Below are 20,625 nucleotides of genomic sequence, written 5' to 3'. Positions count from 1 at the left end.
TTTGGGTTAAGGTGGTAACGCCTTTTCTTAACTCGATTCGCATCTAGTTTTAGAGTGATCTTCATGAAACCCAAATCCCCTACCATACCTTTCAGATCTGAAAACCTCATAGGGAATAGATCCTGATATTCATGGAGCAATTCGACAACCTTAGCTACTGTTGCATCATCCCAGTAGACCCCAATCTTTGAAAACTTCGGCTCTATCTCCGTGCCAATGTTCACCTGTTTAGTTTTGAGTAGCTCAGTGATGTCAGGATTCTCTATTTGCAGTCCTTCAAATATTAATTTTCCTTGGGTCTTTGTCTTCTTCTTCCACTATCACATTGTAGCACTCCAGAGCGTGGCTCAGCTAGGTAGTCCAATCAGGTTGAATCAAATCTAGAGGATTCTTCGGTATCCTAAAGAGTTCTACCTTGACCTCCTGCAATGCCTCATCAATACATTCAAACCCATCCTCAAAGCTAATCGTCATAAAAAATCCTTGGCACAAAACATCCCATTCTTCAGTGCCATGGTGGAGCTTTGTCTCCAAGTACGAATTCATAGGTATAACATCCAAGGTATGACAAAATAGATGTGCCCACACCGACTGAGACTCTACTCCATACACTTCAGTCGATTTCTCCAAATGGTTGCACAGATCATTCCTCCCATCATATTTTTCTGTTAGCCACACTTGTGGGTGACCAAACCGCACTCTCATCACATTTTTATACACGTGCCATCATCAAAACTATCCTTGTGTGTGCCTCACCATCTCGCAGGCGTAGCGCGTAGTGCCCAATAAAAGGCCTGGAAGCGATGCTTCTCTGGCACTTCTCCTTCGAATGCATCCAAAAAGTGATCGACATTAGTTAAACCATTGTAGTAGGGCATATTTCTTACCTCTGAGGATACACAACAAAATGAATTGGTCATAATATTACAGCGCAATGTAGATACTTCATGTAGTCGATTCTGCTAATGCTCCAACTCTTCGCCTAAATCTGATGTGCAGGAACTTTCGCGGTCCCATGTAATACACCCATCTGTTGTCGGCTTCGGCCAATCCTAATCTCCTGCCATTATCTTATAAATCAGGTCCAAGTAGTCCTCAATTTCATAATCATGGACCAGTTCAATATAGTGTGGTCCTTCTGTAGGGTCGAGGGGCACCACTACACGGAGCGATTTCTTCTCAAATATCATCTTTCACTTCTTCAAATTGATTACCCCATTCAAGTCAGTTGCCCAATCGATCCCAAGGAGCATGGGGTAGGGATTTATGTCATCCACAATCTCTATTACTTCAAAATAAGCTAGTGCGCTCGTGCCCTCAATATCAAATGTTACTGCCTGTAATCTTCCCATGGGGATGATTTTCTATTAGCTCTCCATCCTTAACTAGATTGGAGACCACTGTAGCGTAGGTCTTCCCATCCTTTCCCATGTTTTTTTAGGCAAAACATTCGCGTTCGATCCCATATCTAGAATAACTTGATCCATATCCTATTCTCCTATTTGCGCAGTGAGCCCCATTTCACGCCCCATTCTTGCCTTATGCCTACCAATCTTCCTAACTACACATGGTTTGTCAGTAGTTTTTTCCTACCCAGTGCACCTATTGATCAACGCCTGTAGTCCCTTCATATCATTGCTATCGCACAACAGGTCATACAGGTTTCTAAGAAAGTAGTAATCATGGACGGGTCCATTTCTTCAACCAGCTACTCCTAACTTCCAGAGGTGGAGGCAAAGCTTTTCTTCGCTTCCTTAAACATTTCTCTTGTGCATTCTATATCAAAACCAGTCTCTTTTTCTGGCACTTTGCAAACCCATTCACCTTCTTTAGGCTGCTTCCCCTTATCTTCACCAGTCGTCACTCCACTCCACAACACAATATCTACCTTAGGATCTTCCTTGCGAGGTTCAACCCTCATCATTTGCAGGTTATGAGTTGGTTACTAAGGTTGTGCCCCCTTTTTGTGTATCTTAGCTAGTAATATAGGGAAATCCTCAATCGTGGTCAAACTAAGTACAACAGAAGCATGATAGACGCATCAGATTCGGGCAGTCTCTCTTGTAGTGTCCTGGTACCCCATAGTTGTAACAAACGAGCTGCCCTCGACCTCTACTAGGTCCTCCTCCACCTCGGCCTCATCCACGCCCCTGATACTCACCTCGTGCTCCCCCAATGCCTTGGTCCAGAGGTTGTGTTTCTACCTGCACCCTATATGTAGGCATTCTATCCATCATTAATTCATAACTATGGAAATTACACTTATCATGACCCACCGATTGACAGAAGTTGCAGAAGAGTTGTTGCGGTATCTGTACGAATTTATGCAGCAAATCACAATTGTTTGTCACATGTTTTCGAACTACCTGGCATATATTACAACATAGCATGGGTCCTGTACTTGGCCTTGCTGGAGCTTCCAGCCTGAGAGGCATTGGTCCCCCTGTTGCAACATAATTTGCAAAAACTAGACAATGATCTTTGTCATGCCCCTCGCTTTTGTACTTCAGGCACCAAACTTCTTCATGCACCTCAGGCTAAACTGTTCTATCTTTCTTCAGACTATGCATTTCTAGGCAAAGGTTCTGCAACTACGCATGAATCTGTTGAACCCCCAGATTAGCATCTTGCATCGGTGTCTCATGCAATCTCATCGCAATTTCCAGGGCTTCTGCCTGGGTCCCAATATTTTGTTGTGATAGCACATCTCTTAGATGAGGTAAGAGCGAAGCCACAAACCATTCACGATGCCACCCATCAGTTAGATTCATGTTAGCCTTGTGGATCGTACACTTCAATCTCTGATCTAGGTCCCAGGGTGTCTCAATAGGATTCATCATTATATCTTTGAATCCCATAATTGATTTCCCTTTAGACTTAGGTCTAATGAATTCCTTATTCAGTGCAGTCTGGATATCTGCCAATGCGGATGTCGGGTTATCAGTGCAGCACTTAATGTACCACGTTAGTGCATGATCCTGCAAAGCACTAACCAACGTTGCTTTCTTCATTTGATCATCTGTGATACCTTGAGCTTCCCATAAATCCTTTATGACTAACCAAAACTGGTCCGGATCTTCATTTCCCACACCCTTGAACACAGGTAGCGTTACTGAGTTCACCATATTGAATGGTGGCGGAGGTGGCAGTGGTGTAGGCAAAGGTGTATGCGGAAAAGGTGAAGATGGAGGCGGTGTGGTGGATGGGGTATTCGCTGGAACCCTTCCTTTATCAACTGAACAACACTCTACGGAGATGAATGTGCTTCTTCTTCGTCATCACTCAGAGGAGATTCAATTAGTAGGCTATATTCACGACCTATTTTCCCCTTATTCCAAATTTCCTTCCACTTCGTGTAGCCCCAAACATCAAGGTAGTTGCATAACCCACTTTTCACACAAGAGCACCTTAATCTAGGTATTAAACGATTTTAAATACTTACCTGCTCCTTGAAGAAGCGGTGCTCTGCTTCACTGTAATTGACCGAGGTATCGACCACGAACTCTATCATGAACCCTCCTATGATACGATCGAGCCATTGATCAACAACGCGCACGATCTTATCTTTAGAGGCTTCTAATCTCTACAATAACTCAAGGGTCTAGACTATTGGACTATCAAACCTCCACCTTCCTTTGTTGTTTGGCAATTTTTTGATCCACTCGTACAACTCGACCAGGAAGGAACAGAAGATCTCGTGTCTCTCTGTGTGCAATTATTTGTCCAACCATTTTTATTTCATCAATCACTGATTCCTATTCACTTGCACCGCGAATTCATGGATCTTTCTATCCAACCAGTCTTCAATTTCCTTCTTGGTTGGATTCCAGTGATGTGACATCACACTTCTCATTATGCAGATCCCAGTCTCGGCAACAGAACCATTTATTGTCTTAATGGGCCCTGACCCAGGTTCAACGTTAATTAGCCAAGAAAATCCCCACACTGCTGGCCCTTTTGACTTCAATTCGCGTAGCACAGACTGAAGTCTCACCTGAAGCAATATGGGGGGGTGTAGGAACCAAGTTTCCACACCTTGAGATAGTGGTGATGTCATTTTATACCCTACCCTTCCTTCGCGCAGACCGATAAGCCTTTTAGGGCTTATCAATGCACTTCTCTTATTCAACTTCGAAACCTTTGTGAAGTTCTATGATCATCCTTCGCAGACCCTAAATAGGCAATTCAGTCACTTATGCGCCTTTGTAATTACTATTATTGGTTAACTTCAATATGCATTATGATTATCTTCGTGTAAACATATATTCTTACTTGAGTTCATATGACAAAGTAAAACGCATAGATTCGTGCAACAATACAACATTAAATGATAAACCCAATATTCAACATAACGTAACTGTATAAGTTCATAACAGAAGTAAAATAGATCATACACAGATATCTCTAGAATAATTCTCTTTATTGATGGTTTAGATCTCCAGTACAGACTCTAACTTCCCCGTTCACACAGCTACAGGGGTCTGCACACTTAGTTGCGGAATTCTACCTTAGGCCTCTCCGCACTCAGCTACAAAGCCTCTTCCTACGCTAAGACTCTTCGCTCTTAGCCCTCACAGACCCATTACATCAATAAGTTTCCCAAAACTTACTAAGAATTGAACTGCCTTAGACTCTTCTACGAAATCATTTTTATACATTCCCATGGTCTGCGAAACAAGGGTGGATCTCATCAAACTGACACAATCTGCCTAAACTAAGGGTGGAAAACCCTTTTTGACTATTTACATCTTCGCGCTCCATGACCAATAATTTGCAAAGAATTTACGTTCTTTATAAAATACTTGGGCCTTTACCCCAATACTTGGGCTTTTAACGCCAAAATTGACCCTAGGGGACCCGTTCCCAACATCAAGCATGAATGCGGGATCTCATAGAACACATCAATAAAAAACCATCCAAGGATTCCAGAGGCCATCCACCTCAACCCATCAAATAGTGATTCCACCTCATGGTTAGAGATCACCAAAACCATCATTTGATCAGTCTTTGTCCTAGCCTTCTAGTGATCTAGAGCATTTGTTCCAACCTGGCTCCTAGGACTAGTAACTAAAGCCATGGCTGCTGTCGAGCTCCAAAGCATTTTCTAGCAAAGGCTTCTAGGACTAGTAACTCAACCCACAAGAGATGTTGGGCTTCTAGACCATTTGTCCAACCAAGGCTTCTAGGACTAGTAACTCAACCCATAACTGTTGTCGGCCTTCCAAATCATTTGTCCAACCAAGGCTTCCAGGACTAGTAACTCAGCCCACAAAGGGCTTCTAGAGTGTTTGTTAACCAAGTATTCCAGGAAAAATAACTCAACCCAAGTTATTACAGGGCTTCTAGAGCATTTTTCCAACTAGGGCTTCCAGGACTAGTAACTCAACCCAAGCCATTATAGGGCTTCCAAAGCGTTTTTCAAACCAAGGCTTCTAGGAGCTATTAACTCAACCCAAGCTAAGGAAACATGAGAACCAACCAAACAAAACAGGGAAATAAACCCACAAACTCCATGGCTATCTAGGAAATGGTAAGGCTAGGTAATCCACTCCCAATCTAGGAAATCTGCCATGCCAGTGATAGATCGCAACAAAGAAACCACATGCATGTGCCATGCATGGAAAAACTAGTGAAGAAATCATACATGCAACTCGGTACCTGCAAGAAAATCTGATGTAGTTGTTGATCCTAATGCTTCCTTGTGCTTTCCTGCTTTTCCTTTGCTTTCTTGCTCCAAAAATCCAAATATGCCACACCCTCCAAGGGTGCTCCAAGAAAACTCTAAGTGTCCAAGAGTCTGAGAGAGAGAAAAATGAGAGTGAGCTCCAGTAATGAATTGACCAACTCTTTCCCACTTATCCTCATAAGCCTTTTTATTAATGAGGCCTCCATTTTCTTAATTTTCCATTATTTTCCTTCATTTTCCTCGTCACATGCAACCTGTGACCTTTCACCTCCTTTTTCTTCTAATTCCCATTATTTTCAAAAATAAATGCCAATTAATGCCTCATGCCTTTCCAAAACCTTAGCCATTGCCTTTTCCAATTTCCTTATCCATAATAAACCAAATCAACACCCACTAGGGTGTTTCTCCCACCATTCAGCTTGTAATACGTGTCCCATCACCGTGGTCTTACATATTTTTATATGAGTTTTTAACAAAGGCTATTACAGTACCCTCCCCATTGGGGGAACACCATCCTCGGTGTTGAGTAACACCTATAACCAACAAGACTGTTGAAAACAAAAGATACTGCCCATGGAGATTTATAACACAACTCATTGCAATATTTACAATGACCATCTGCTAAAACGTTACAAACATACCATTTACTGGAGATTTATAACAAAACTCATTACGGTATTTACAATCCACATATACACATACACATTTTATTCAACCAACAAATAACCATACTGTCTATGGATCTTTATAAATCCATCTCGATATAGTGTTTACAATAATACACACATATACACATGTGCACATTTTCTCAACCAACAAATAAAAATATATGATTTATGCATCCTCAACAATGAAATCCAGAGGCTCAACCCTCCACCCTCAAAGTAAAATCAAGATTCACTTCCTTCCCAGGAAGTCTAGAATCCACTGCAAAGTCAAATCTACATCCAAGGTCCAACGCTATAATCCTGCACCACTTGTCCTCTCAATGAATAGTTACCACCTCATTGTTCCAGTGTGCACTACCAATGTGCATTTGGTTCCATCTGGAAATGCTATTGACCAAAACAAATCCATCCCCGACCTTCCTTTCTCTACTACTAGTCCCTTGGGAAATCCATGCAATCACTCACCTTCCAAGTTCCGCTGACACCCCCATCCCTGGAAGTCCATCCCTTGGCAAGGCTTCCTCACATTGGAAGGTCAAAAAACCAAGGCATAACCCAACCTGAAAACCATCATACCATTCATAGCATGCTCATGGCAATAAATGGACACTATTGGGTACCAGTGTCCCACAATAGCCCTACTCTTGAAGATATTTACCAGCATACTGCTACTTTTTTCAGTTCCTTTTGTTGTTGCTACCAATTATTGTAGTCAATTTCATCCACTCAACCGGGCATGTTCATGCATTCCCATTCCAAGAACATAATTTCCATTAGATTAAAAATAAATTGAAATAACTTCAAATCATACCTCATTGGTGGCCCGTCAATAAGGTACATTTGAAATTAGGTTCTCTTCTTGTCACAACAAGTCAAACTAGCATATTTGACCAAATCATCATGTATAAACATATCACATCAAGTTAGCTCAAAAAATAGCAATCATAGATCAAAATCATAAATTACATGTAACCATCATAAACCAAAATCATAGATCACATGTAATCAACATAGACCAAAATCATAAATCACATTCATAATAAAACTAAAATGAGATACTTATCCTTTAATCAATCCTTACTTCCGCCTTTGTTCTTTTGTACACACACCAGATCGATTTCCACACGCATCAAACACCTAGTTCCTTCTCCTCTACCAGATTCACATACGCATAGTTTGCATCACACACATACAACCACACACGCCATACAACACCATGCAAGGCATGAACCTACACTTGACATACAACACATACAACTACATCCAGTGTACAACACAACACAATACATACTTCTATGTTTGTTTTATGACAAAACACACCACGTATATGTACACAATATACATCATAAGACATGAATTCGCACATAATGTGCGACACCACAAATGCATACACATACATCCGATATACAACACAACTCACACATATATACCTAATGTACAATGCCACACAATACATCTACCCACACAATGCACATACACAGTACCACATGCTCGCAACACAGCATGTACGATATGCACTCAATCCCACACATACACTAGTACCACATGTACCAAGCACCACCTGCATAACGTATGCATAACATCACATGTATACGGCACCACCTGCACAATGTGTACACAACGCCATATGTACATTGCACCACTATATAACCTGTACATAATACCACATGTAAACAGTACCACACGCATGGCATGTATGCGACACAACATGTACATAGCGCCACATGCAAGACATGTATGCAACAACACCTGCACACAGCGCCACTTGTAAAACATGTACACATCACCTCATGCACATAGAACCACATGTACAACATGCATGTAGCACCACTTGTACATCACACTGCATTTCCAACATGTACATAACATCATCTGTACACAACACTACATATCCAACATGTGAAAAACACCATATTCACACAACACCACATATCCATGATGCACACAGTATAATATGAACACAATACCTTATATCTAACATGTGCATAGCACCATATATACCCAACACTAAATATGCAACATTCATACGAAACTATATGTACTACACCATGTAAATAACATTACATAATCAACATATACACCACACTACATGCATACAACATCACAGGTACAAAAAGTACAACATATAAGACATATGTACAACAATCGTACCACAAATCCAAAACCACACTAACTCTTTACCAAGCAACCTTGCTTTCAGTGCCTTATCCATGATTTTCCCAGCATGCCACACACCAGACTGCTTTCACTTTGTTGATGTATCCCTTGACATAACCTCTCCATAACATAAGCATAGGCATAATACAAACATATAATATAAATTCATATTCACATGATACTGACCTCATATATTTGTCTTGACTACTCTTCCCGCTTGATTCCTCATAGACCAGGAACCTCTTCGTGTCATTTGCTTGCATAAGAAATCATTCCTCCACAAGAATGATTTCAAATGACCCTGTTAGACAGTGACATATATACATATACACATACATACATCATAAAATAATAATGATCTTGTCAGTCAACGTCATAAATACATACATATGTACATATAAGAATTAGCATAAAATAATCATGAGTCATGATCACCCTATCAGACGTGACATACATACACGTCTGTTGGGTGCAAATAAGGTGTCTTTTAGAACTCTTAATGATGCAAATTGGATCCTAGAACACTCTCTAAGTTTTCATGAACTCTTTAAAAATCATGTCAAGGATTAAAAGTCTTACAAAGATCAAGCTTATCGGAGATATCCTCGTAACAGTTGCAATTTGTGATCAATGCAGAGAAACGAGGACTGTCGATCAATCGCGCAAACCATCAGCCCATGGTAACATGCGCTATTGCAAATTAGAAAATGTAGATGACATTTCAAGAAACAGGGGTAGTTTCTGATATGCGATTAGTGAAAAGTTGCTAATTTCATATCGCAGGGCAAACCCCTCAAAGAAGGAAAGGCCGTAAGCACCCGAACCCAAAAAATTATAAAATGCAATGGATATCGTTCTGATTCCGTGAAAGCAGGATTCCACAAAACTGGTAGAATATCGGAGGGGATACGAGTGGTAAGCGGTTTCAACCAAGTTCCGCTCGATGCCATACAACGAGTGCCAAGCGTTCGATGGAAGAGAGAGAAAACCGTTCACATCCGACAGGTAAACATCATGCTACATAGCCACCCGATATGAATGATGACTATAGGATCTAAGGCCCCCAGATCAATGGCGGAGATGTGTTCCAATGGATGACCGGATTTGATAGGGTCAACAAGCAGAGTTGTATAGGATTTGAAGTCCGATATGGATGATGCGTCAACAGAAGGTCGTGTTTCACGGGTATTCTTGGAGTTAATGGAAAAAACGATCATTTAAAATATGTCCAAGAGAACTGACACTCATCCGTTATGAAATAGGTGGCCACCTCCCTGTGGGGCATTATACAGTCACTGATTACATAGGACAGAGGGATTCAAACGGATAGAGGCGGGGGAACCAGAAAGTCGGGAAGCGAAAACGAATTGTCAGGGAGCAGACTGGCTTTAAAGCCACCAATTGACAAGAGCAAAGAGGGGAGAGCAGTAGGCAGTAAGTCGAAAGCAGAGAGAAGAAGCTGAGCTGACCTACAGAAGCAAAGACAACATCGAGCCAGGATTAAGACAGGGACAGAGAGAGTCAAAGAGTTTGTGCACTTTAGAGAAGGCTTGAGAGGTTCAAGTGCACTCCTCTATAATGCCTGTCATGTATGAGTTTCAGATTGGGCTCATACTATTGTGACCAATAGAGGTCGAGATTCAGTAAGGAGAGTCTGTGTACTCCAAAGACCTGGGGGATCCAAATACAGTCTTGCTGATTTATATCTGTTGTGTGAGACTCAAATTGAACTCACTATTTTAAAAACTTTTCTTTGAAAACATAATAGAGAGGCCGCCACTGAAGGCTGGACCGGGAGACATAACCGAGGAGTATTGGGTGAACTCCTTATTAGACTTGTGTTTATATGTGTTGCCCATTATGTTTTCTTTAACTGCTTCATTGCCTGTGTATTGAACAATATTATCGGTCTGTTGCAAAAAATAGCATAGGAATATCCATTCACATGAGTCTGTAATACCTTATTGCTTGTCTTAGATCAATTACAGATCAAGTGGTATTAGAGCTTTAGGTTGCTTAGGTTATACAAACTTGTGCTGGATTATTAGTGAATGATAACTAGATCAAAGCTTAAACTAGGAGGAGGAGGATTGGCCAAATTTAATCCAGAAATTGGTAGAGTCTATACTAGGAGGAAAATGTCACAAGAGATTCCCTTGGAATCAGACCCTCAGTTCATGGACAGTTTCTTAACTATGAGAGCCATGGTAGAGGAACTGTTTAGAGAATTTAAGAAAGGTTGAAGTGAAGATTCTTCAACTTCCCAGCATAGCAAAGGAGCAGAAGAATCTCTCCTCAATGACCATTCTAAAGGCAAAGGGAAAGGAGAATAGCTTCCCACGCCTCCTAATAGCCCTGAAAATGAAAAAAAAACACATTTGATTAAATTAGATGTTAAATTTGATTTGCCAATATATGATGGAGAGTTGAATGCAGAGAAGCTAGATAATTAGATTAGATAGACTGATGTGTATTTTAGGGTGCAGAGCATTGATTCAGATAGAAGGAAGATTCAGCTGGCCAGCCTATGGCTTGGAGTAATTGCCTTGGTATGGTGGGAAGGAAGGACACAAGCTGACATGAAGAAGCATGGTAAAATCCTTTCTGTCTGGAGTGAATTTGTTTCTACAATTAAAAAACAATTCTATCCACTAGATTATATGCAGCAAGCTATGATGAGTTGGCAAACTCTTCGCCAATTGAAAAGCCAAAGTGTACAAAGTTACACCCAAGAATTTAGAAAAATATCTTTGATTCTAGGCATTTCTTTAGACTAACCTGAAACTCTGCTGAAGTATATAGGTGGTCTACATAGTTATTTGAGATATACCATTCTTATGTTTAATCCTACTAGCATAGATGATGTATCTGTTCAGGCTACACATCTAGAGGCTAGGGGCAAGAATGTGAACCAAGAAGTTAGGGGATCATCAAAACCCACTGCAAACAAGAACAAGGAAAAGAGAAAGCAAAAATGGAAAGAGAGGAAGGCAAATGTTGTACAAAATACCAAACATTCATGCACTCACTACAAGAAGGATGGGCATGATGATGAACACTGCTGGATTCTGCATCCAAAGTTGAAACCCAAGAAGTACGACGAAAAAAGAAGAAGACTGTTGTAGCTATTCAGAAGGATTTGGGGTCAGACTCAGGGGATGGAACAAAAATGACAGCCATAGGTATAAAAGTTAAAAATTCGGAAGCATCTACTAGTAATTCTACACAAACTATTGATAGTGAAGAAAATGAGAGAAGAAGACATGAGCTTTTTCATATTAGAGTTATTTCCAAGCATCAAAGGGTTGATACTTTATTTGATAGTGGTTCACAAGTAAACTTAATTTCTGAAGAAATTGTAAACAAACTGGGATTACTAACCATACCTCACAAGAATCCATATCCATTGGGTTGGTTATGTGATAAAACAAAGCTACAAGTGATTAGACAATGTAAACTTAGGTTTGCCATTAGTTCATCATTTGTAGATGAGGTTGAGTTAGATGTAATTCCCTTGGAATATGTGGAATTGTTTTGGGAAGTCCTTACTTTTATGATAGAAAAGGAATTTTCTATAGAGCTGAAAATAAGTATCAACTCATTAAAGATGGAATTGAATACATTTTAAGAGATCATAAACTCAAGAATAATTATACTCTCATAAACTGAGGGCAGATGAAAAGAATTGTAAATTCATGCAAACAATTTTTACAGATGGGTGTAAAGGAAAAGAAACCTGATAAAACCAATGTATTTGAAGGTTGTGATGCTAAATAGAAAGCTCATTTAGAAAAAGTTGTTTCAGAATATGATATGATATTTCAAGAACCTAAAGGTCTGCCACCCAAAATGGAAACAATACATGATATTAATTTGTAGCAAGATGCTGCATTGCCTAACATCGGAATGTATAGGTTATCCGCTTTAGTGAATGTAGAAATCAAGAAGCAGGTATAGAAGCTACTCAAGAAAGGGCTCATAAGACCTAGCACATCACCATGTGGGTATCCAATTGTCTTGGTGAGAAAGAAAGATGGCTCATGGAGAATGTGCATTGATTACCAAGCACTGAATAAGATAACAATAAAAAATTGTTATCCCCTTCCTTGCATAGATGATCTATTAGATCATTTGAAAGAAGTTTACTTTTCCAAGTTGGACTTGCATAGTGGCTACCATCAGGTCTTCGCAGAGAAATATACATGGAAGACTACTATCAAAACAAAGAAGGGACTATATGAGTGGTTAGTTATGCCTTTTGGCTTAACTAATGCTGCTGCTACTTTCATGAGAGTAATGAATGATGTACTCAGGCCTTTTATTGATGATTTTTTCGTTGTATATCTAGACGAAATTCTTGTATTTAGTAAAACATGGGAACAACATTTGAAGCATGTAAAGCAGACTCTAGATGTTTTGAAAAGAGAAAATCTTTATGTTAAGCTATCAAAATGTGAGTTTGGCAAAACATCTTTGAATTATTTGGGTCATGTTGTAGGGGGTGGTGAATTGAAGATAGTTCCCTCTAAAGCTGTAGTCATTGTAAATTGGCCTAAACCCAAATCTACTACAGAAGTTAGAAGCTTCCTAGGAGCAGCACAGTATTGGAGAAAGTTTATTTCTAACTTTTCCTTGAACGCAGCTCCCTTACATGCTTTAACAGGATTGAACAAGGTGTTTCAGTGGGGAGGCAAACAGCAGAAAGCCTTCGACACCTTAAAATAAAATATTAGTACAGCACCAATACTAGCACTGCCCGATCTTCAAAGACCCTTTGAGATTGAAATGGATGGCAGTGACTATGCCATGGGAGCAATACTGATGTAGCATGGTAAACCCATATGTTATCATTCTAAGAAATTTAATTTTGTAGTAGTTAATTATCCCACATATGATAAAGAATTGTATGCATTAGTACAGAGTGTGAAAAAGTGGAAACATTATCTTATGGGCAAAGGGATAGTTATGCATACTGATCATCAACCACTTCAATATTTACACTCACAAACTAAGTTGCAGCAATCAAGACACTATAGGTGGATGGGTTTTCTACAACAGTTTCATCTTGTGATCAGATATAAAAGGGCATGCATAATAAAGTTGCAAATATGTTGTCCAGACCAATCATAAATGCATCTACTATACTTAAGCATAATTCAATATTGCATGAAAGCTACATTGAACAATATGCTCAAGATATAGATTTCAAAGATGTATATGCAACTTTAAGTCATGGAAAACAAGTAGAAGAATTTGATTATCATGTTAAGGACCAACTCTTGTATCATTTTGGAAAGTATTCCTGAAACCAAAAGAGTAAAGCTAATTTGAGAGGCACACACTTCTCTAATATCGGGTCACTTTGGTGTAAGTAAAACAGTTGCATAGCTGTAAAGATTTTGTTTTTGGCCAAAAATGCATGAGGTAGTTTCTAGATCTGTAAGAGGGTGTACCATGTGTGCTAAAAGCAAGCCCAGCAATAGAAAACTAGGCTTGTACACTCCACTACCAGTTCCTTCTCATCCATGGGAAAGTATTTCCATGGACTTTTTTGGGGGACTACCTAAATCTAGAAAATGTCGTGACTATTTATATGTTATTGTGGATAGGTTCAACAAAATGTGTATTTTAATACCTTGCAACAAAAAGATTACAATTGAACAAACAACAAAGTTGTTCTTTCAGCATGTATGGGTTCATTATGGATTACCCACTTCCATTGTATATGATCAAGATTCCTAATTTGTTGGGAAATTTTGGTCAAGTCTGTGGGAATTGATGGACACCAGACTAAAGAAGAGCACATCCTTTCATCCACAAATAGATGACCAAATAGAGGTGGTCAACTGGACAGTGATCTAATTGCTCAGAGGATATTGCAGCAAGCATCCCAAGCTTTGGGATGAACATTTCTATTATGTTCAACATACTTACAACCGAGCTAAACATTCTTCTACACAGAGATCTCCTTTTGAGACGTGTTTTGGTTTCATACCAAGGTCTCCCTTGGATTTTGTCTTTGGTAAATATGTAGCGTTTGATGGACATAGTGATGTGGACAAAGCAACCAAGTTCATTGAACAAATCCAAGAGATTCACTAGGCAGTACAGGAATAGCTGGAAAAGAGCCAAGCCAAGTACAAGGCAAGGCATGATAAGCATTAGACTGAGCATAGTTTCCAAGTTGGTGATCAAGTCTGGCTATATATCAGCAAAGACAGAATGCAAGGTGAAGGTAAGAAGATGAAGGTATGGACCTTTTAGGATACTTGAGAAAATTGGTGAGAATGCTTTTCGCCTTGATTTACCAGCTTACATGCACATCTATTCAGTAGTTAATGCAGAAAGCTTGAGACTGTTTGAACCTTCATTGATTGAAGATCCCGAAGGGTAGAGTTAATTGCCTTCTATTGATGATCTGTTTCCTAAATATCTCAACGAATTGTAGGAAGACAGTTCTGGACAAGAAGGTGAGAACTACACGTAGAGGGGTTGTTGAGTACCTCAGGATTGGACACAAAGGTTCAAAACCAAGAAGTGAAAGATGGATAGAATTTGGGCAAGTGAGGAATCTATATTCTCACTTGATTGATGCTTAAAAACCAAATTTTGGTGGTCTAAAATCTTTTTCAGTGAGAAGGCCGTGATCCAAATTGGATCCTAGAACACTCTCTAAGTTTTCTTGAACTCTTTAAAAATCATGTCAAGGATTAAAAGTCTTACAAAGATCAAGCTTATCAGAGATATCCTTGTAACAGTTGAAATTTGTGATCAGCACGGAGCAATGACGATCATCCGTCAAGCGTGCAGACCGTCGGCCCATGGTAATGCGTGCTATCGTAAATTATAAAATGTAGAGGCCATTTCGAGAAATACGGGTAGTTTCTGATATGCGATTAGTGACAAGTCGCTAATCGCATATCGCAGGGCAAACCCCTCCAAGAAGGAAAGGCCGCAAGCATCCGGACCCGAAAAAATATAAAATGCAATGGATATCATTCCGATTCTGTGAAAGCGGGATTCGACAGAACCTACAGAAGATTAGAGGAGCTACGAGTGATAATCAGTTTCAACTGAGTTATGCCCGATGCCATACAGCGAGTGCCACAAGTTTGGCAGAAGAGAGAGAAAATTGTTCACATCGGACGGGTAAACATCATGCTACTTAGCCGCCCGATATGAACGATGATTGTAGCATCTGGGACCCCAGATCAACGACGAAGACGTGTTTCGATGGATGACTGGATTTGATGGGGTCAACAGGAAGAGTTTTATAGGACTTGAAGTTCGAGATGGACGATGCATTGGCAGAAGGTCATGTTTCACGGGTATTCTTGGAGTTAACGAAAGAAACGATCGTTTCAAATATGTCCAAGAGAACTGACACTCATCCGTTATGAAATAGGTGGCCACCACCCTGTGGGGTGTTATATAGTGACTGATTAGGCAGGACAGAGGGATTCAAATGGCTAGAGGCAGGGGAACTAGAAAGCCGAGAAGGGGAAATGAATAGTTAGGAGAATACTGGATTTAAAGCCACCAACTGAGAAGAGCAAAGAGGGGAGAGCAACAGACAGTAAGCCGAAAGTAGAGAGAAGAAGCTGAGCTGATCTACAGAAACAAAGGCAACATCGAACCAGGATTAAGACAGAGACAGAGAGAGTCAGAGAGTTTGTGCACTCCATAGAAGGCTTGAGAGGTTCAAGCACACTCCTCTATAATTCCTATCATGTATGAGTCTCAGATTGGGCTCATACTACTATGACCAATAGAGGTCGAGATTCAGTAAGGAGAGTCTGTGTACTCCAGAGACTTGGGGGATCCAAGTACAGTCTTGCTGATTTATATCTGTTGTGTGAGACTCAAATTGAGCTCAGTATTGTAAAAACTCTACTTTGAAAACATAATAGAGAGGCCACCACTGAAGGCTGGACCGAGAGACATAGCCCAGTAGTATTGGGTGAACTCTTTATTAAACTTGTTGTGTTTATATGTGTTGCCTGTTATGTTTTCTTTAACTGCTTCATTGCCTGTGTATTTCACAATCTTATCAATCCGTTGCACAAAATAACATAGGCACATCCATGCACATGAGTCTGTAATACCTTATTGTTTGTCTTAGATCAATTACAAATCACTTAAATTCCTCACATTAACTATCAACCTGGGTAAGTCTTTTTGTTTCAAAAGTGTACACAATATGTGCAAGTGATGTAAATCGTTGAATCTACAAAGAGTAATGCTTTAAAATAACTTATTAATTTCAATACAAGAGTATACAGATCAAACCATAAACTACCAACTTATAACTTCACGAAAATTAACTTATTCAAACATCAAAACTCAGTCTTAATCGAAATCACAATCCAATATTAATTGAAAGTTTTAACTACAATTACATCAACCGAGTGCACCGTAATGATAACAGATCTCTTTCAGCTGAATCTAGGCTTATGCATAAAATTAATACATCTGATATAATCAATAAAACTCTAGCATTCAATTAACGAGAAATGATTCTTAACTATAAAGCAAATCAATCCACAATATTAGATAAATGAAATAATCAATAGGAATAAGAACCAATGCAATGAACATACAAACTCAACAGTAGTGAAAGTAAATCAATCATAAAACTATAAAACAAAGTATTTAGACTACTGAAAGGTAAACTATAAAACATGGAACAACGGTGAAATCCACCAGTGACCGGGCCCAAGCCGCCAGTGATTACTGCTTGATTACTTCAGAATATCGTAAATGAACAACAATGCGAATTATATATTATTCATCAAATCCAAATGTCATTACAACACAATGTCTTTTAGAATAACGCTCTATATATTAAAATTACAACTGAAATAAACATTGAAAAAGTTCTCCCTTATTCTATCAGTCTTTCCCTTCTTATAGCCAAAGAGCAAAAGAGATAAATTTGATTCCTCAAGATCAAGAGATCCTTAGGAATTCACAACTAAATGTTATTATCAGACGGTCTTTCTATCTTGTGTTGATCCTTATGATATGCTTCTCATTTTGACTGCACAAGACGTGCATTGTTTCCTCTGTTTAGCCTTTCCTGTTCAATCTTTTGAACAATAGTTGTTCCCTTCGCCAATTTCTGCATAATAAACAACGAAAGTTAGTTTTGTCAGTCAAATCGTATCAAAAGTAGTTGCATTCATTTTCTATCGAAATCCTATCAAAATCTTATTACATCATGGCATAAAATGCATAAAGAGGATGAAAAAGATAGTGTAAGGATAAATTTATACCTGTTGCATGGCCCAACATTCTCCCATTCTTATCTTGTTTCACGTCCTCGTGAACATAAATAGTTATTATGTAATGCAGTTAAAGAGTAAGTAGGTAAGACTTTTTCTTTATCTGACCTAAAACTGTGATTTTGTATTAAATCTGCAAAAGCATTCCCTTCATGACCTTCAGGCAACTCATAATCAGAATGGTATCCTTCAGGTGGGTACCAAATAATAGGACTCCTAAATCGACATCCCAACCAATATGGTCCTTCCCTCAAGATAATATGCTGTAAGTGACAAAATAGCCTGCGGCAGGTTTAAAATTCCTATAATTAAACGGTTCTCTATCCTTGACACTATTGGTTGAGACTGTCCATCCTGTAGGTGTTGTAAAAACTCGATAGCGATTTCTTCACTTAGGGCCTAAAGTCTAGTGAAATATGATATCCATCCTACACACACCAGAATTTCCCTGGTTCTGTCATAAATCTCCAACACTAAGGGTTCTCGGCGAACTAGTTTTCCACCCATCATGCTCAAATTCTTCCAATGTTCATCTTACAATTTCAAGGATTAACACAGCATAAAAGAAATAGCAGAGAAAAAAAATTGCTTTGGTGAAATAGAACAGCAAGTAGATGTAACAACTAAATTCCATGATATTAAGCAGAATTTCCATGAGAATTAATAATATTAATTCAAGGACTAGCATACTGCCACATGTCATTTGATCATGGGATACTACAGCAACATATCAAGTCAAATAAGCGGAATAAATATAGTGCATGCAAAGGCATAATGGAAATCCTTCCCCCTCCTTAAAACAGAGATCGCCTATGACCGAGTAGATAGGAAAAGAGAGGTCGCCTATGAACAATAGTTATGAATAAAATATAGGATGCTTTGGGTTGATGATAAGTTATGAAAAAAGAAAAGGACAACAATATGCCAAAAGGGTACTCTGCTGACATTTTTCTAGCTGAGAATGATACGATTGCTCGAAAGACATTATTTCATGCATAACGGTTCAAAACAGGGGAAAATTAAGGAAATAATTTCTCCAATAAAAAGAAAGAATGAGAAGAGGGTATTATAGTATTAATTGACGATAAGATAGAGCTTTAATACCATAAGCAAAGCCTTTGTTGCCAGTAGGCGTCCATAGCCTCGACAAGGTTTCTTTTTAACCCATATGAGCCAAGATCCTCAATTTATAAATGGAGAGTTGCAATGTTGTTCTATAGAAGAGATCAGTGTCCTAGCGTCGTAACCAGATAACCACATTTCCATTCACTGGGATGTAGCAAAAGTGATCAGACCAACTCATAATGAGACCTCCTGTTCCAAGGATATTTTGGCTATTCAATGGATCATAACCCTGGTGTGGTGACCATAGTGGGAATGTCACTTTGCTACAGGCTTATGAACATGGTAGGTTAGCTCATAATGAGACCCTCTATCCTCCATCTGAAAACAAAATTTTGTTGTTATTACACATTTTTGTGATAAATAGAGGGAGGCTCAATACTCAAGAGCAAGGATGGTGGAAGAAGTTGAACATGTCAATAAAAAAAGTATAGCCATAGTCTTATTTTTTATAGACAGAGAAGATTATAACCAAGAAGGGTGGAACCAGCATGGCTTTTAAGATGATCAATTAGTATCATGTACAACATAAAATGATACAGTAAAGTGGTATATAAATAATTGTGTGCCTTTTATTGAAAAGAATCTATCATCAACAAGTTGTCCTGTTAAAGATCATAACGTTAATGGTATTAACTCATTTCGATAGAATCCATAAATTCTTTGTCCTCATAAAAGGAGCGTACTTCAGGCCATGAAAAGAAGAAAAATGAAAAACAAAAGAAAAATGGGGCTGAGATAAACGAAGAGCAATCACACAAAAGAAAAATTTTGTTGTTCAATTGGATTGGACTACGACTGTTTAAAAGATTGAACAACAACTGTTCAATTAAATGAATAGTAAAACAACGCAAAAGAAAAAAGGGTGTTGTTCAATAGATTGAACAACAACTGTTCAATTAAACGAACAACAAAACAACGGAAAAAAAAAAAAAGTGTTGTTCAGTAGATTGAACAACAGTTGTTCAATTAAATGAATAGCAATTGTTCAATAGTTTGCATAGCAAAACAATCAAAAATAAAAAAAGTGTTGTTCAATAGATTGAACAACAACTGTTCAATTAAATGAACAATAAATTTAACGAAAAAAGTGTTGTTCAATAGATTGAATGATAGTTGCTCACTAAATTGAACAACAGTTGTTCAATAAATTGAACAACAACTCAGTGCAAAGGAAAGAAAGTGTTGTTCAATAGATTAAACGATAGTTGTTCAATATATTGAACAACGACTGTTTAGTTACTTGAATAGTGAAACAACACAAGGAAAGAAAGTGATGTTCAAAAGACTAAACAACAATTGTTCAATAAATTGAACAGAAAAATGATAAAAATAAGAAAGTGGTCTTCAATAAATTGAACAACAAAACGATAAAAACAAGAATGTGTTGTTCAATAGATTGAACAGCAACTGTTCAATAAATTGAACAACAAAACGATAAAAAGAAGAAAGTGTTGTTCAATAGATTGAACAATAGCTGTTCAATAAATTGAATAGCAAAACAATGCAAAAGAAAAGAAAGTGTTGTTCAATAGATTGAACAATAGTTGTTCGATAGATTGAATAGCAAAACGACAAAAAGCAAGAAAGTGTTGTTCAATAAATTGAACATCAAAGCAAGAAGAGAGAAAGAAAAAAGAAATCAAATCCAATTAGCAATCATGTTAGGATATTCCGACACATAGGAAATAGTTAAGTATAACTTGGT

Source organism: Pinus tabuliformis, chromosome 4_2, assembly GCF_031772625.1.
Source record: "Pinus tabuliformis cultivar Carrire ecotype Pingquan chromosome 4_2, CPIR1, whole genome shotgun sequence".
Taxonomy (NCBI): domain Eukaryota; kingdom Viridiplantae; phylum Streptophyta; class Pinopsida; order Pinales; family Pinaceae; genus Pinus; species Pinus tabuliformis.
The sequence above is the reverse complement of the archived record's forward strand: the minus strand, read 5'-3'. Positions refer to the sequence as shown.